The sequence below is a fragment of the Typopeltis vanoorti genome, chromosome 5 (genome assembly GCF_054136105.1).
Source record: "Typopeltis vanoorti isolate ZY-2024b chromosome 5, IOZ_Tvanoo_1.0, whole genome shotgun sequence".
NCBI lineage: Eukaryota > Metazoa > Arthropoda > Arachnida > Uropygi > Thelyphonidae > Typopeltis > Typopeltis vanoorti.
This window is the reverse complement of record NC_143553.1, coordinates 103058304-103074791: the sequence shown is the minus strand read 5'-3', so window position 1 is coordinate 103074791 and position 16488 is coordinate 103058304. Positions and strand designations below refer to the sequence as shown.

Below are 16488 nucleotides of genomic sequence, written 5' to 3'. Positions count from 1 at the left end.
GATCCTACATAAATAAGTGAAAGCATCTAGTTGATTTAAAATTCCATAAATTTATCATATGCAATTATTTAAGTTGCACTTTGTCAGTGTATATCATACTGGCATCAATGATGCTGTGTGCCACCTAGAAGGAAGGGACTAGAAAGTGAAAGAACCAGAGGAACTACTGCTACTATAGAAAGTGAAAGAAAACCAGATGTTTATGAAGGGTTGAATGAGCTACAGGTTAATAAAGCTATGGGAATGGATGACATATCACCATGTATTTGTAGTAACATGCAGAAAACTTGGCTGTGCATTTGACTTGGTTATTGAGAGTCTTGCAATAAGGAAAATCTCCAAGAAGTGGAGAGAGAAGGCAGACTCATGCCTTCTCTCTTATGACATGGTACCCAGAGAAAAGCTTTTCAAAACACTATATTTAAGTTGTCAGTCAGCAGTTAGAATTGAAGGAAATACAGGAAGATGGTTTGATGTATAATTAGGGGCAGTGGCACACCCAGAGGGGGGGGGGGGGCAAGGGGCCCGGGCACCCCCCAAAGAAAAGGAAAAAACACTAGAAAAATTTCCAAAAATCTTTTCCTAATTAAAATTCATTTTTTTTATTTATGTTGTGTGCTACTTATGAATTAGCGATCACTGCAGATGCTCAGTTATAGGTCGTATGCGATGTGTAGTGTGTATTCGCAAAACGTCTACTCAACTCGCCCCCCCCCCAAAGGTTAAATCCTGAGCGCTCGGCCCCCTCCAAGATTAAATCCTGAGTGTGCCACTGATTAGGGATAAGACAAGGATGCACATAATGTCCACTCTTATCTTGTATGGATCACATTATAAAAGATCACTTGTGATCTTGTATGGATTGCATTAGGCCTGATATTAAAATAAGAGATATGAAATTTAGCTCTTTGCTTTATGCAGTTGACGTAGTACTCCTAAACACATCCAGTATAAGTCTCCATGATTCTCTAACTAACTTTCATTACAGCTATAACAAATTTGGCTTGAAAATCAGTGATAATAAGACCAAGACTATGAAAACAGGCAGAAACAGAAAACTTCAGCTGTGTTCTCAATGGAGAATATATAGAACAAGTAAAATATATCAGCTATTTAGGCACAGTTTTTAGTGAAAATGATAAATTAAATTGGGAAATAAACAACCAAATAAGCAAAGCTAGTGTGGTGGGGAGCCGATTAAATAAATTTATATGGAATAAGAGAGAAATTAGCCAATATACCAAACCAACAGTATACAAGGAAGTGTTAAAACCAGTTTTAAGTTATGGATTTGACAGTTGGATTAGAAATAAAGCACTCGATCAAAGATTAGAGACCACATATATAAGTCTGAGAAAACTTAGGACAGAACAGATGGCATCAATGGAAGAATCATATTAGAAATGAAGATATTAGAAAGAAACTTGACACTGTTAGCATTCAAGTATGTTTAAAGCAGATTAGAATGGGTGAGGAAGAGTTAGCAAAACAGGTGTTTGATGCCAAGATGCCATGAAAGAGACCCAGAGGAAGACCAAGTGTAGGTTGATTCATTCAGAAGTGCCTTGGAAGAATGAAATGTTAGATATGACAATATTGGCATGCTCACAAGTAATAGATTAATGTGGAGGAAAATTGTGGATATGAGATTAATAATAATGTTAATTTAATCATGTAGTGCTGTCTTAGTAACCTGAACACCCCTTGGGGGTCCATATCAAGAAATTGATGATGAACTTGAAACTATTATTTTTTGCCAACATTGTCAGTATCAAGAATGTGTAAGCAGATTAGAATGAATGAGGAAATGTCAGAAAATCCTGTGTTTGATGCCAAGATGCCATGTAAGAGACCCAGAGGAAGACCAAGGTCTAGGTAGATTGATTCAGTCAGAAGTGCCTTAGAAGAATGAAATGACTATATTGGCATGCCCATCTATGCATCATGTTTATTAACTATCGTCCTTTACAGTTTTACATTATCAGCAAGCAACTGTATATTTCCCTCAGATCATTCTCTATTACCCTTCAGATATAAATTAAATACTAGTAGTCCGTTTGCTTTCTAATGGGTTCTGCTTCACCATTACTCTTTGACATCTGTCATCCACCATCTTATCCACATAACCAGCTTCATCCCTGTTTTTAGCTAGTTTGCATGAAAAGTTCCATTTCATGTACTGTCAAATGTCTCCACAAAGTCCAGCAACATCAGGGTGCTGCTAGATTTACTTATCACAAAAACTGCTACCCCCCCCCAGCAGAGTAAGTATTATATTGTTATACACCCATTTTCCTGAATTTTGCATTTACCAACTTTTCTTATACCTTAATTAGCACTTTGAATTACTGATTAGTCTGTAATTTGCTGCCTATGTCTTGGAGCCTCCTTTATATGATAGAACTTTTTTGTCTTCTTTCTACTCCCTTGGGATTCTGCCACAGCTGGGACTTATAGCAAACAGCCTCATCAGAGTTATGCCAGTTCTTTTACACTATCTAATGGATTGATATTCTGAGTCCCATTGCAGCAGTATTCACACTGAGTTTCATATACTTCTATTCTCACATCATTTTGCATGTTGGTGTTAATACAGTGTCTCTTTTACTTTCTGAAGGCGTATTATCCACCTGATTCACCTTCACAACTATTCCTGCTTTTGTGTCACCTCCCTATATTAGCATTGATTAGTTATCCTACTATAATAATTTTTCTTTTTATTTCACACATAGTGGAAGAATTCTTTAGAATTTCTTATTCTGCCTTCCTTGCTATGCTTGTTTCCTTTCTTGTTTGTGTTTTTCACTGATTACCTTTCTTTTCATAATCTCTAGACATAATGTTTTTTTTTTTTTTGTTTTTTTTGCAGTTTCTATGTAATGATGCTACCCATTCCTTTATCTCCCATCATATTTATCCTTCTAACCCCAGATATACATTCTGATATTACTTTTTTTCAACATCTCGTCACATTCTCTATTCCCTACTGATCCTTGCACATTATATCTCTTCTTAACTGAAAATTTCTCATGTTTAGCCACCTCCCAGGCCATACTGTATTATCACCAGTGGTGCGCTATGGAAATTTTAACAAAGAGCTCGCATCGTCGAGCAAAAAAAAAAAAAAAAAAAAAGCGGTATTTCACACAAAACTTTTATTAATACAGCTTGTGTACAAATTCCAATCAAAAATTATGAGAGGACAATCAATCTCTAAAGGCTATAATTTTTAAACAAATATTTCATGATTTAAACATGAAATATTTGCACACAATCAACTGTGTTAATTTATCTTACATAAGAAAAACATTTTTTTGCTCTCAAATTATAATAATGAAATATTTTATAATCTTTTATAAAACATTTGATTGGCTATCAGAAGGTAGAAGGGTAAAGATAGCGCATGTGCTTATTTGATTTTCAAACTTGGGTGTATTCGTTATAGAGGAGTTGAAACAATAATTCCAAATAATTTATACACTGACAAATAGACTACCGTATATTATCGCGTATAATGTGAACTAGAAATTTTGTTTGAAAACTAGTCCTAAAATGCCATGTCCACATATAATGCGATCTGTTAATCTTGTTCCATAACATTATAAATAATACAATACGAATTAACAAAAGAAATATTTATTTAAAAACAAAATGTCAAAATACAAGACGAATTAACGAAAGAAATATTTATTTTAAAACAAAATGTCAAAATCCTTTAAATTCTTCATCTTTTGAGTCGTCAAACATTTTTTATAAATTCATCTGTAGGGATTGCGCCATCAGTGTAGCAGTTGTCATCATCGTCTTCATGCTCTCCAATTTGTTGTGCATCATCCTCGCTTTCGTATATGACATGATCTTCGGATCCATCCATTGAATTACTTATTCCACATTTAAGAAATTAGCATTGAATCATTTCAGATGGTATCGAATCCCATGCTTCTTTAACCCAGCTGGTGACTCGGGTGATCTCAGGCTTCTGAAAATTCCCATCCTTTGTCATCTTCACCAAACCAGATGACATCCATTCTCTCCATTTTTCATGTAAGTGATCTTTAAATGGCTTATTCAAGCTGACATCAAGCGGCTACAAAACGGAAGTTAGACCACCTGGTATGACTGCTAGGTCTGTACGTAGCTCACGTGCTTTCTCTTTGCTTGCCTCTGTTAAATCTGCCCAGAACATATCCCAGACTAGCATGCTTTGTTGATGTAACAAGCTACCTGGACGTATGTTCCATACTTGATCCAGCCACAATTGTACACCTTCTTCATCCATCCAACCTTTCTGATTGGCGTGAACAATTACACATAGTGGAAATTTCATATGCTTCGGAATTTTCTTCCTTTTAAATATCACTGTTGGCTTTAATTTGGTTCCGTCTGCCATGCATGCTAGAACAACGGCAAAATGCATTTTTTCATGTCTTGTTGTTTTTATGAAGACACCCTTTTCACCAACTGAGTTTACTGTTTGATTCCCAGGCATATCAAAGTACATGGGCGTCTCATCCATATTGCCAATTTGGGAAAGTTCATATCCGCGATACTTCCATAATTTTATGATAAATTTATGGAAGGACTGCACTTTTTCTTCAAGCTGCTTTGGTAACTTCTGCGCAATTTTTGTTTGATGTCGTAATGCTATTGCTTTGTGTTCCATAAATCTGTTGCACCATCCAGGTGAAGCAAGAAAAGATGAAATACCTGGTGTGTCCTTGAATTTACCATTCTTGAGTTGTAGAGCTCGAAAACGAATTGCATTTCTTGTTACTATAATGCCATCTTGTCGTTGTGTCAAAATCCATTCATTTAGCTCTTCTTCGAGTTCTGGAAAGGATGCTACATCTCCACGATGGGTACGTTTCGTTTTGGGGATTTTTTCAAGACTGTCTTTTTGCTTACGCCAAAGTCTAATATTACTCTCTGATACACCAAATTCTCTCATAGCAACACTGTTATTATGTTCTTCTGCAAACTGCACGACATGCAATTTAAATCCTGCTTCAAAAGATGAACGTTTATGTTTCTGTTGGCTCATTTTCAGGCTAGGTTTGTTTAACGAATAATATTTAAAATGAACTGTGGTTAAACCGATATACTTAACTGTGCTCTATCTATCTCACTGTGCTCTATCATTCGTTGATGGAGAGTGCATGCGCAGATACGATGCGCGCTCGGTTGCCGAATGCGAGTGGGTCAAGTAGATTTGGTTGCATAGGCATTAGGTAGTATATATTGTGTGTGCAAGTCTAATAAGATGTTATATTTTTTTAGGATCACATATAATGCGAACCACTAACTTTAAGTAGTATTTTTTACCATAAATTTTTTGCATTATACACGATAATATATGGTAATTTTTGTTAGGTTACCGTATGAGTTTGTCGCTTAATATATTTCAAAAAAAAATTTTTTTTTGAAAAAAAAAAAAAAAGTAAACAAGAAAAACAAGGGGCTCACAAATTTGAGAAAAATTTAACAAAAGGCTCACGCGAGCCCCTTATAGCTTACCACTGATTATCACCCTTGCTAACTGGAGGAAAAGTGATTCCAAACTTTGGTTTCAGTCAGTTCATTGATGCTATTACTAGATCCAGCACACTCAAATCCCAGCTCTGAGATGTTGTTTCAGATAATTATCCTTTATTAACTGCATAAGTTCCATTTTCTTTCTGTCATATGCTCATTCTCCTCTTCTCATTCATTCATTCATTCACCCACTACAATCGTATCCTCTCATTCTACTATTTTACATATTGTTAAAGACATCATATCTTTGTGCTTCAGAATCATACTTTCTTTGCTTGCTCATCCAGTATATACCTTGTCATGGAATCACCATATTTTGCATACTCAGTCATATCTTTCACACTTTTCACAGTTTGCACTCTAACACCTACATTTCTTGCCCACATCTCACCTAGTACATGTCACTATTTGCCACAGCATCTCATTTGTTCCCTCATTTGAGAGTTTACTCTTATTCAACATACATTGCACTATTCCACTTTTCTAATTTATTCCACCCTTCTAAGTGTGTGTGTGTATACATGTGCTGAATTAGCATGCATGCACGCACGCTCACGCGCGCGCACACACACACACACACACACACACACTTGGCATGTTATTTTCACCATCATCATTACCATTTGCCAATACTTGCATGCATGCTACATTATATAAAATTTTTCATATCAGATTCCAACGAAGCACTTGTGCGAAAATGAAGGACTTAGTATATATATAAAGTATAAAACAGCAATCAGTTATGCATATAATTAACTAAAATATGCACTTATATTAATTAGTAATTTAAAATAATTGCTTATAAAAAAGACAACTTATTAAAAATATTAAAACAATATTTAAAGAAATACCACTTATCTTTAAAGCAGCTACTATGAATGTGACTTTTAATGAACAATGCTAACAGTGCCCTTCATTTATCAATTATCATACAGTAGTCTAAAAAATAGAACAAATCTGAAAACAAACCCCAACTCAACATCACCAGAGTTAAAGATCGGTACTATCAATGTAAGAAGCCTGAATGGCAAAGAAATGGAGCTAGCTGAGGAATTAGATAAGTACCAGATCGACATAATAGGGGTGACTGAAACAAAAAAGACCAAAACTGGTGAGATCTTTCTGAGCAATAAATACAAAATGTTATATTCAGGCAATGACAATCAAGGAAAAGAAGGAGTAGCCATAGTATTCAACACAAAATACGAGGCTAATCTTCTTGAATGGCAGTCAGTCTCAAGTAGAGTAATGTGGGCAAATATGAGAATGGGGAACTGGACAATGAGACTTATTTGTGCCTATGGTCCCACAGAAGGTTCTACTAAGGTAGAAGTGGAGGAATTTTTTGAGGCTTTAGAAAAAGCAACTGACACAATGAAAAAGGAAAAGTTGGTCCTTGTTGGGGATCTAAATAGTAGAGTAGGAAATGATTGTGAGACATACAAAAATATTTTGGGAAAATTTGGAGAAAAGAGCAAAGCTAATAATAATGGCAAATATCTGTTGGATTTCTGCTCAGGACATGGACTGGTTATTACTAACACCATGTTCCAACATAAAAATGTGCACAAATTCACATGGAGAGAAGAGGCTAGGAATAAGAAAAGTCTCATTGACTATGTTATTGTTGATAGTGATGTTTTCTCCCTGGTGCAGGACACCAGAGTGTACAGAGGATTTGAAATTGGAAGTGATCACTATTTAGTCTTGAGCAGGATAAAATTGAATTTCATATTGAAAAGAATAACATGTAAGAAAGTTTTAAAGCGAATAAAAGTTGAGCAGCTCTCAGATGTGAACTGTAGACTAAAATACAGAAAGATTATTGAAAAGAAAATGAAAGACTTTGAGAACAGGAATCAAGCCTTGGAGATTCAGTGGCAAACTCTGAAGGAAACATTGATTGATTCTGCCAGAGAGGCATGTGGTGAGGTTGTGTGCAAGGATAAAAAAATCAGAACTCCCTGGTGGACACAGGAAGTTAAAGAGGCAGTGAAGGAAAAGAAGAAAGCATATCAAAAGTTCCTGGCAAATAAGTCAGCTTTTACTCTTACAGAATACAGAGACAAATGCAAGAATGCTAAACACTGTGTAAAACTAGCTAAACAAAAGTCATGGGAGGACTTTGGCAAGAATATAGAAAATAAATATCAAGAAGGTGGCAAAATATTCTGGAGGTTGTTGAAGAAGCTTAGGAATGGAGGAAAGAGTGCTGTAAAAGGAATTAGAGATGATAAAGGTGAAATGAAAACAGGAGAAAAAGATATCCTTGAAGTATGGAGTAATTACTTTGAAAAACTGCTAAATGAAACAAGTAGTGATGACAGCACAGTGATAAAAAACACTGACCAGGCATGCAGTCAGGAATACATATCCATACTTGAAGTAGAAAAAGCCATCAAAGGCTTGAAATGTGGAAAGGCAGCAGGAGTAGATGATATTCGACCAGAAATGCTGAAGTATGGTGGTATAAGAGTCTTACAGTGGCTGCACTGCATAGTTCAGAAAGCCTGGACAGAGGGACGAATTCCCGATGATTGGAGTAGAGCTCTCATAGTACCCATATATAAAAAGGGAAATAAAACTGAATGTGAGAATTACAGAGGTATTTCCCTACTGAGTGTTCCTGGCAAGATCTATGCAAGTATACTTGAGAAACGGTTGAGAAGAATTGTGGAAGAAAAGCTTGGTGAAGAACAAGCTGGATTCAGGCCAAATAGAGGCTGTCAGGATCAGATCTTCACTTTACGACAAATAGTCGAGAAAGCATGGGAATATAACAAAGATCTGTATTTAAGTTTTGTCGATTTGGAAAAGGCATATGACAAGGTGCCAAGAGAGAAGCTATTCAATACGCTGCAGTTATATGGTGTCAATGGGGCATTATATCAAGCAATACTTAGTCTTTATTTGAGTTGTGAGTCAGCAGTTAGAATTGAAGGAAGTACAGGAAGATGGTTTAATGTTAAATCTGGTGTGAGACAAGGATGTACATTATCCCCTCTGTTATTCATTATCTATATGGATCACATTATGAAGGAATGTGGTATTAAACCTGATATCAAAATTGGAGATGTTAATGTCAGCTCTTTGCTTTATGCGGATGATGTTATACTTCTAAATAAATCCGCTACAAGTCTGCAAGATTCTCTGACTAAATTGAATAGCTGTTGTAATAGATATGGTATGAAGGTCAGCAATAAAAAGACATAAACAATGAAAATAGGCAGAATCATTGAAAATGTCAACTGTGTTGTGAATGGAGAACCGGTGGAACAAGTAAAACATTTCAGCTACTTAGGCACAATTTTTACTGAAGATGGTAAACTAAATATAGAAATAGACAACAGAATCAGCAAAGCTGGTATCATGGGAAGTCAATTGAATAAATTCATATGGAATAAGAAAGAAATTAGTCGGAACACTAAATTAGCTGTATACAAGACTGTGTTCAAACCAATTTTAACTTATGGATCTGAGAGCTGGGTCAGAAGTAAAACACTTGACCAAAGACTAGAGACCGCAGATATGAGAGTCCTGAGAAAGATTAGAGGCGTGAACAGATGGCATCAATGGCAATATCATATTAAAAATGAGGATATTAGGAAAGAACTTGACATTGTCAGCATCCAGGAATGCGTTAGCAGAGCTAATCTCAGATGGTATGGTCACTTAAATAGAATGGGAGAGGAAAGATTAGCAAAACAAGTGTTCTCTGCCAGGTTGGCTGGAAAACGACCCAGAGGAAGACCACGATATAGGTGGATTGATACGGTACAAAGTGCCTTAGACGATAGAAATATAAGATCTGATAATGTTGGAGTCTTGACAAGTAACAGACTGATTTGGAGGAAAATTGTAGATAGGAAGTTAGTGATGATGTAATTTTTTCATGTAGTACTGTCATATCCTGTACACCCCTTGAGGGTACATGACAGGAATTTGATGATGATGATGATACAATATTTTTTTTTTTTTAATAAAATGGGCATAGTTTTTGGAGCACTTGTAGCAACTATTCTCTTCCATGTCACCTGACAGCCAAACTTACTTTCTTCTCCATCAGCCAATACATGTAGTTTTGGCCATGAATCAAGCTAACCCATGCTTGAAACTCTCTAACCCTCGTTCCTAATCTTTCTGGCATTAGTATACATGAATTGCAGCAGTACCACATTGCAGTATTACTTGGCTGTTCTTGCCTCATGTTTTAAAACATTACTATTCTCACACTCACTTGCATTAGGCAATCCTGCACACAGGTTCATTTGATTGCTTATTTTTAAAGTTGTTTAAAAATAAACATGAAATAAACATGCAAAAGGTGTCACCACTAGGCTATTTTAGGTGCTGTACTCAAATGAGTACTTTAATTAATAAAGAAACACGTAAAAAACTACAGTAATATCTTTAATTAGTAAAAGGACAAATATTTCGTACTAAAATTAATAGTACATCTTCAGTGTCTGTTACAGTAATAGGAATGGAATACAAGCAAAACGTTCAGTGAATCACCTATTAAAATATAATTGTTACCGCATGCTAGGAAATAATAGAAAAATAAAAAATTTAACCTATTAAGATAAATTGTTTTTTACATAAGATAAAAGTCTCCCACATCTTTGAGAGAGACAGACAGTCATTTCTATTTAAATTCGGTCGGTGTAAGTTAGTTTCACAACTTTCTTTGAATAAGCGTTCATATTTGAATCTGCATCTATGGAGGAGAACTGCTTTATCCCACTGGACACTATGAGTAGAGTCAGTAATGTGCTGCCTTCAGAGTTTTGTTATAATCAATATAATGTTGATGTTCTTTTATTCATTTTTTCCAAAGAACGGCCAGTTTGTCCAAAATAAGAGACATCTCATTCGCAAGCTATTTGGTAAATGCCAGCCAAAGATAGAGAAGACAGTTTATCCTTTGTAGAAGGTAATAAAGAAGAAATTTTGTTGATAGGAATATATGTTGGAATCAATTGATACTTTTTCAGAATTCTACCTATAGGTTCTGAGATTCCTGGAATGTACGGAATAGGAACTCTGTGGACTGTTGAAGATGCTCTAGGTATTGGAACATAAGAGTCAAGTATCTGTTGGATTCGATTGCAGTTGTAATCATTTGCTTCCATTAACTTTTTAATGATGGAAAGTTCTTGTTGTAAGATTATTGGGGAAGAGCAAACTTTATGTGCTCTATGAATTAGAGATTTAAGAATGCCAAATTTTTGAGACATAGTCTTTTGAGAGTATCCAGCCTATCAGAAGACACCACAACCTACCAAGAGATCACACGTAATCCTACTAATTCACAAATTAAACAACTAAATAAGTTACTTGATGAGGTCATCTGTTGGGATCCTAACTATGTGGATAAAATACGCACCTACTTTGGAAGAATTCCTCATTTATATGGACTCTCTAAAATCCATAAAGAAGGCTGTCCTGTACGACCTATCATGAATTGCATTGATTCTCCAACTTATCGGACTGTAAAAGTATTATCACGTTCCTTAAGTGCTCTCACTGGTCATTCCAGATCCTATATAAAAAACTCAACAGATTTTCTTGAAAAAATCAAGGATATTAAAATTACAGATTCTGAATTGTTAGTCAGTTTTGACATCATTTCTCTGTTCACCAATATCCCTTTAACTGACACAGTCAATTCTTTATATGAAGATTACCCTCCAGATATCGCAAGGATATTCGAATATATATCATCCACTCAGGTTATTTCAGTTGGAAAAACAAATCTACAAACAAATTGAAGGTACTGCCATGGGTAGCCCTCTTTCTCCACCTTTGGCAAACTACTATTTGAAACAATTTGAAGATACTATGTTCTCATCCATTCATCCTCAACCATCTCTTTGGTACCGTTACGTCGATGATGTTTTTTACTGTTTGGCCACACACTGAAGATGAACTTTCCACTTTTCTACAATGGATAAATAACCTTCACTCACACATCCAATTCACTATGGAAAAAGAAAACTGGTACTTTACCATTTTTGGACATCCTCCTTACTAGAATGTCTTCTGGTACCTTATCTACAAGCGTCTTTCGAAAACCCACATTTACTGGCAGATACATTCACAAAATGTCTGCGCAAGACACGTCTCAAAAATTTGGCATTCTTAAATCTCTAATTCATAGAGCACAAAGTTTGCTCTTCCCCAATAATCTTACAACAAGAACTTTCCATCATTAAAAAGTTAATGGAAGCAATGATTACAACTGCAATCGAATCCAACAGATACTTGACTCTTATGTTCCAATCCCTACAGCATCTTCAACAGTTCGCAGAGTTTCTATTCTGTACATTCCAGGAATCTCAGAACCTATAGGTAGAATTCTGAATAAGTATCAATTGATTCCAATATATATTCCTATCAACAAAATTTCTTTTTTATTACCTTCTACAAAGGATAAACTGTCTTCTCTATCTTTGGCTGGCATTTACCAAATACCTTGCGAATGCGATGTCTCTTATTTTGGACAAACTGGCTGTTCTTTGGAAAAAAAGAATAAAAGAACATCAATATTATATTGATTATAACAAACCCCTGAAGTCTGGTCTGGCTCAGCACAGTATTGACTCTACTCATAGTGTCCAGTGGGATAAAGCAGTTCTCCTCCATAGATGCAGATTCAAATATGAACGCTTATTTAAAGAAAGTTGTGAAACTATCTTACACCGACCGAATTTAAATAGAATGACTAACTCTCTCTCTCAAAGATGTGGGAGACTTTTATCTTATGTAAAAAACCATTTATCTTAATAGATTAAATTTGTTATTTTTCTATTATTTCCTAGCACGCGGTAATAATTGTATTTTAATAGGTGATCCACTGAATGTTTTGCTTGTATTCCATTCCTATTACTGTAACAGACACTGAAGATGTACTATTAATTTTAGTATGAAATATTTGTCGTTTTACTAATTAAAGATGTTACTGTGGTTTTTTACGTGTTTCTTTATTAATTAATTTACTATGCTACAGGTTCCTCTTAAAATCAAATGAGTATGCTGGGATAAAATGGGTTAATAGCCTAAACAAGTAAAACAGAATTATTTATTCAGGTTTAACGTCACATGAGATTAGCATAAATTCTACATTTAAACTTTATTGCTCTTAAAAGTTATTTTATCTTTTATAAGTTATTAAAATCAAACTTACCATGAAATTATGTTCTTGTTTAATTCTTTATCCAAGATTACATAGACAAAGTGGATTCTAGATCCAACATTATTTCAAATGTTGGATCTAGTATGAAAGTTTCGTAAGTTGAACTGAGAACTTACGAGAATACAATCTTCAGCATCCCTCCTCACTCTTCACCTTTCTGGCATCACCTGCCACCTGACTATGCCTTTTAGTCACCATGATGCTACAGGATGGATACACTGTTCTAGATATATCTTCCATAACATCCTCTTTCTTAGAAGCTCCTGTATATTTCTGTGATTCAATCATTTCACTCCTACTTTATTTATCCCCACCCACGATCTGACATTGCCATAAGTAACTGATTTTGGACCAAGTCACAACTGACACCACCGACTTCTCTTCCCCTTCGATTGATCAAGCCATGATATGTTGGCAGTCTGTTTCCTTAATTTATTATCCCTTCTCTGTAATTCCATACATCTTTTTGTTCTTGAAGCTTGCACCTGCTGAGCCATGTGATTACTTTCCCCAGTTGGTGAAATCGTGGTAACATCTTCTCTTATCATTATATGTGATGATCACATTAAATCCAACATTCATGTACCACATGTTGCTTTAGATATATGCTGTATATATGCTATATACTGATTATTACTTCTGCTCATCCAATCCTAGCACCTGCTCTGAACTATTCACAGAAATTATCCTCACTGGTATGAAGGCCTTCATCCCTCATTCAACTCAAAATTCTTGTCGGCTTTCCAAGCCCTGGTTCAACAGAAAGTATATCAAAGCAGTCAAAGGAAAAAAAAAATCAGCTTGACACTGGGGGCTCACATCAAGAACTCCAGCTTCATACTTCACCAATATCAAGGCATGCAATATATGCAAAACAATCATTAGCAGATCCAAATCAAACTTTATAAAGACTAATAGCAGAAAATTTGCCTGACCAAATGGACAGGAGGCAAATTTTGGAAGCAAAAACGAAGCAAGTTTGCTTTCTGGTCCCTTGCTAAGGCCATTGGATGCAACTTCTACTTCCCTACCCTTCTGCCCCCCCCCCCCCCTCTCTCTCTCTTAAATCCTGATGGTACCACTGTTACTTCACCCAATGATAAAGCTAACTTCCTGGCATCACTCCTTTCCTTGGACTCCTGCATAGATGACCATGAGAAATCGCCTCCTACCATACCAGAATCCAAGCCTGTATACCTCCACTAGTTTTTCAACAAAACAACTAAATAAAAAAACTACTACATAATTTAGATACTAAAAGTCTTCTGGTCCTGATAGAATCTCTCCAATTGTTCTCAAACATTGTGCTCCAGAGCTAACACCTGTCCTGTATTCTCTCTACATAGCTCAAGTACCAGCTATGTATAACAGATACTTATCCCAATGTGTATAAGCAATCTCATGTCCATTCTATTCCAGCATAAGGGAGATAGAAGTCTACATTGAAACTGCTGACCAATTGCCATTACCTCTGTCCTCTCCAAAATAATGGAGAAAGTCACCAATAGCCAACTTCTCCACTATGTAGTGGTGGACCTCTAAGTAGAGGCCAACCAATTAATCATTGATTACCAGTATTGATTTCGCCATCTAAGATCCACAGCTGACCTCGTAGCTTATATCACCTCGAGCTTTTGGTCTGACATTGCAGCCTGCTAAACAAATTGCCATCCTTGGTCTCCCTGCCACCCTTTGTAATTGGGTAGCCAGCTTCTCTCTTGCCATTCCTTCCATACTCTCTCCAAGCTTCACCACCAATGCTGGAGGATCTCAAGGCTCTGTCCACTCACTTACTCTCCTTCTTTTGCACATAAATTACCCAACAGTTGCCACTAATTGTATTTACAGCTTTGCAGATGATAGTAATTTCCATTTATCCTACTCATTTGACAAACCATGAGTATTTTGCACTCCAGGCTATAAGATAATCTACAACTAGTGCCTTAAACATTGATCTTTGGGGCAAGGACAATCTTTTCACATTCAATGCTACCAAAACACAGTCTTGTCTTTTCTCTCACAAAAGAGTGTCATATTATCCAGCCTTATCCTCAGTAATACACAAATCACCAGACAAGATAATAATGCAAACACTGTTTGCATTCAAGAATGTGTGAGCAGAGCTAATCTAAGGTGGTATGGCCACTTAAATAGAATGGGTAAGGAAAGGTTAACAAAACAGGTCTTTGATGCCAAGATGGCAGGAAAGAGTCCCAGAGGAAGACCAAGGGCTAGGTGGATTGATTTAGTTAGAAGTGATTTAGCGTTACGAAATTTTAGATATGACAATATTGGAGTGCTGACAATTAACAGACTAATTTGGAGGAAAATTGAAAACTGAAAACCCCCTCAAGAATGCATATCAGGAAATTAATGATGATAATGATGGCAAGAGAAGAGCTCTCTTCTTGGACTAATGTTTACCTCCAGTCTCCCCTGGCATATATGCATCACATCAGTAACTTCCTCAGGATTTAAAAACCTAGACATTCTCTTTTGTTCAAGATGCTATTTGACACCCAACTAACTCTTAACTATATACAAATCACAGAGCCATCCATGCTTAGAATGCTGCTCACATGTTTGGGATGGCGCACCTAAAAATTTCCCTAAAAATCCTTCATGCTGTCCAGAGGAGAGCAATTAGACTCATAGATGATCCCTCTCCTACAGATTCACTTCGACCTCTATCTGACAGATGCAGTGTTTCAGCACTGTGTCCATTCTATAAGTACTTCAATGGTCATTTCATCATTCAATTCAATGGTCAATCATCATTCCTGCACTTTCTGTTGCATGTGTTATTACAAGAGCAGCAGCTGTCCATCATGATTTTTCTGTGCAGCTACAAACATACATGTAGAAAGGCTTATGTGTTCATTGTACATGTTGTTTAATTTTGACGGTATATATCAGAACACAGAATTATAAGTAAATAATTATTTATTGACTAATTGCTGATATTTCACTGGTGTTATAACCAGCATCTTCAGAGCACAAAAACACAGTTTGTCACAGTATGCGAGACTACAACAACATAAAGACTAAAGTCCTAATTAGGTGCCCTCTATCTAAAAAACAACACAAAGACTAAAGTCCTAAAAAAAAAAAAAACAGAGAGAGAAAGCAGGTACTAGTTCTTATAATAAATTTAGTTTAATCCTTTATCCAAGTGTGAGCAAACAAAGTTTGCGCCTGAAAGTATCTTCAGGACTGGGTTAAGGTGGTACAGCACCAGGGCAACTCATTGCAAAGGTGGTGCTGTACCACCTTAACCCAGTCCTGAAGATACTTTCAGGCGCAAACTTTGTTTGCTCACACTTGGATAAAGGATTAAACTAAATTTATTATACTCTAACCAAGTGGAAAATAAACTTTCAACAGGTACTAGTTCTGTCTTAAGATGACTGTCTCCCAAATCTTAGTCAAAATTATAGAGCCATATTTGTTGAGATTCAGAGTATGTTTCAAGGCTTCTTTTGCTTCTAAGAACAATCTCTCTCTCTGACTTTTAAAGGCTTCTGTGCCATACTTTTGTTTTCTTCCAGTTGATCCTGTGTGCAGGGGTATCCAAAGCATGGTCTGCTAGGCCTGACTTGCCATAGTGATAGTGCTGGATGTATCTTTTATGTTCACTGATGTGGATGTCCACAGTTCATCCTATTTGACCGTAGTAAGCTTGATCACACAAGCAGGGTACTTCATAGACTCCTGGATGTGATAAAGGAGGGATGCTGTCCTTGGGTGAATGGATGATAGTT

General features: G+C 36.1%; 1 protein-coding gene across 2 annotated transcripts in view; it reads left to right on the top strand.

Moving 5' to 3' along the window:
- The window catches only part of LOC150106701 (uncharacterized), a 568467-nt gene that overhangs the window by 374845 nt on the left and 177134 nt on the right, over positions 1 to 16488 (top strand). The window lies entirely within an intron of this gene.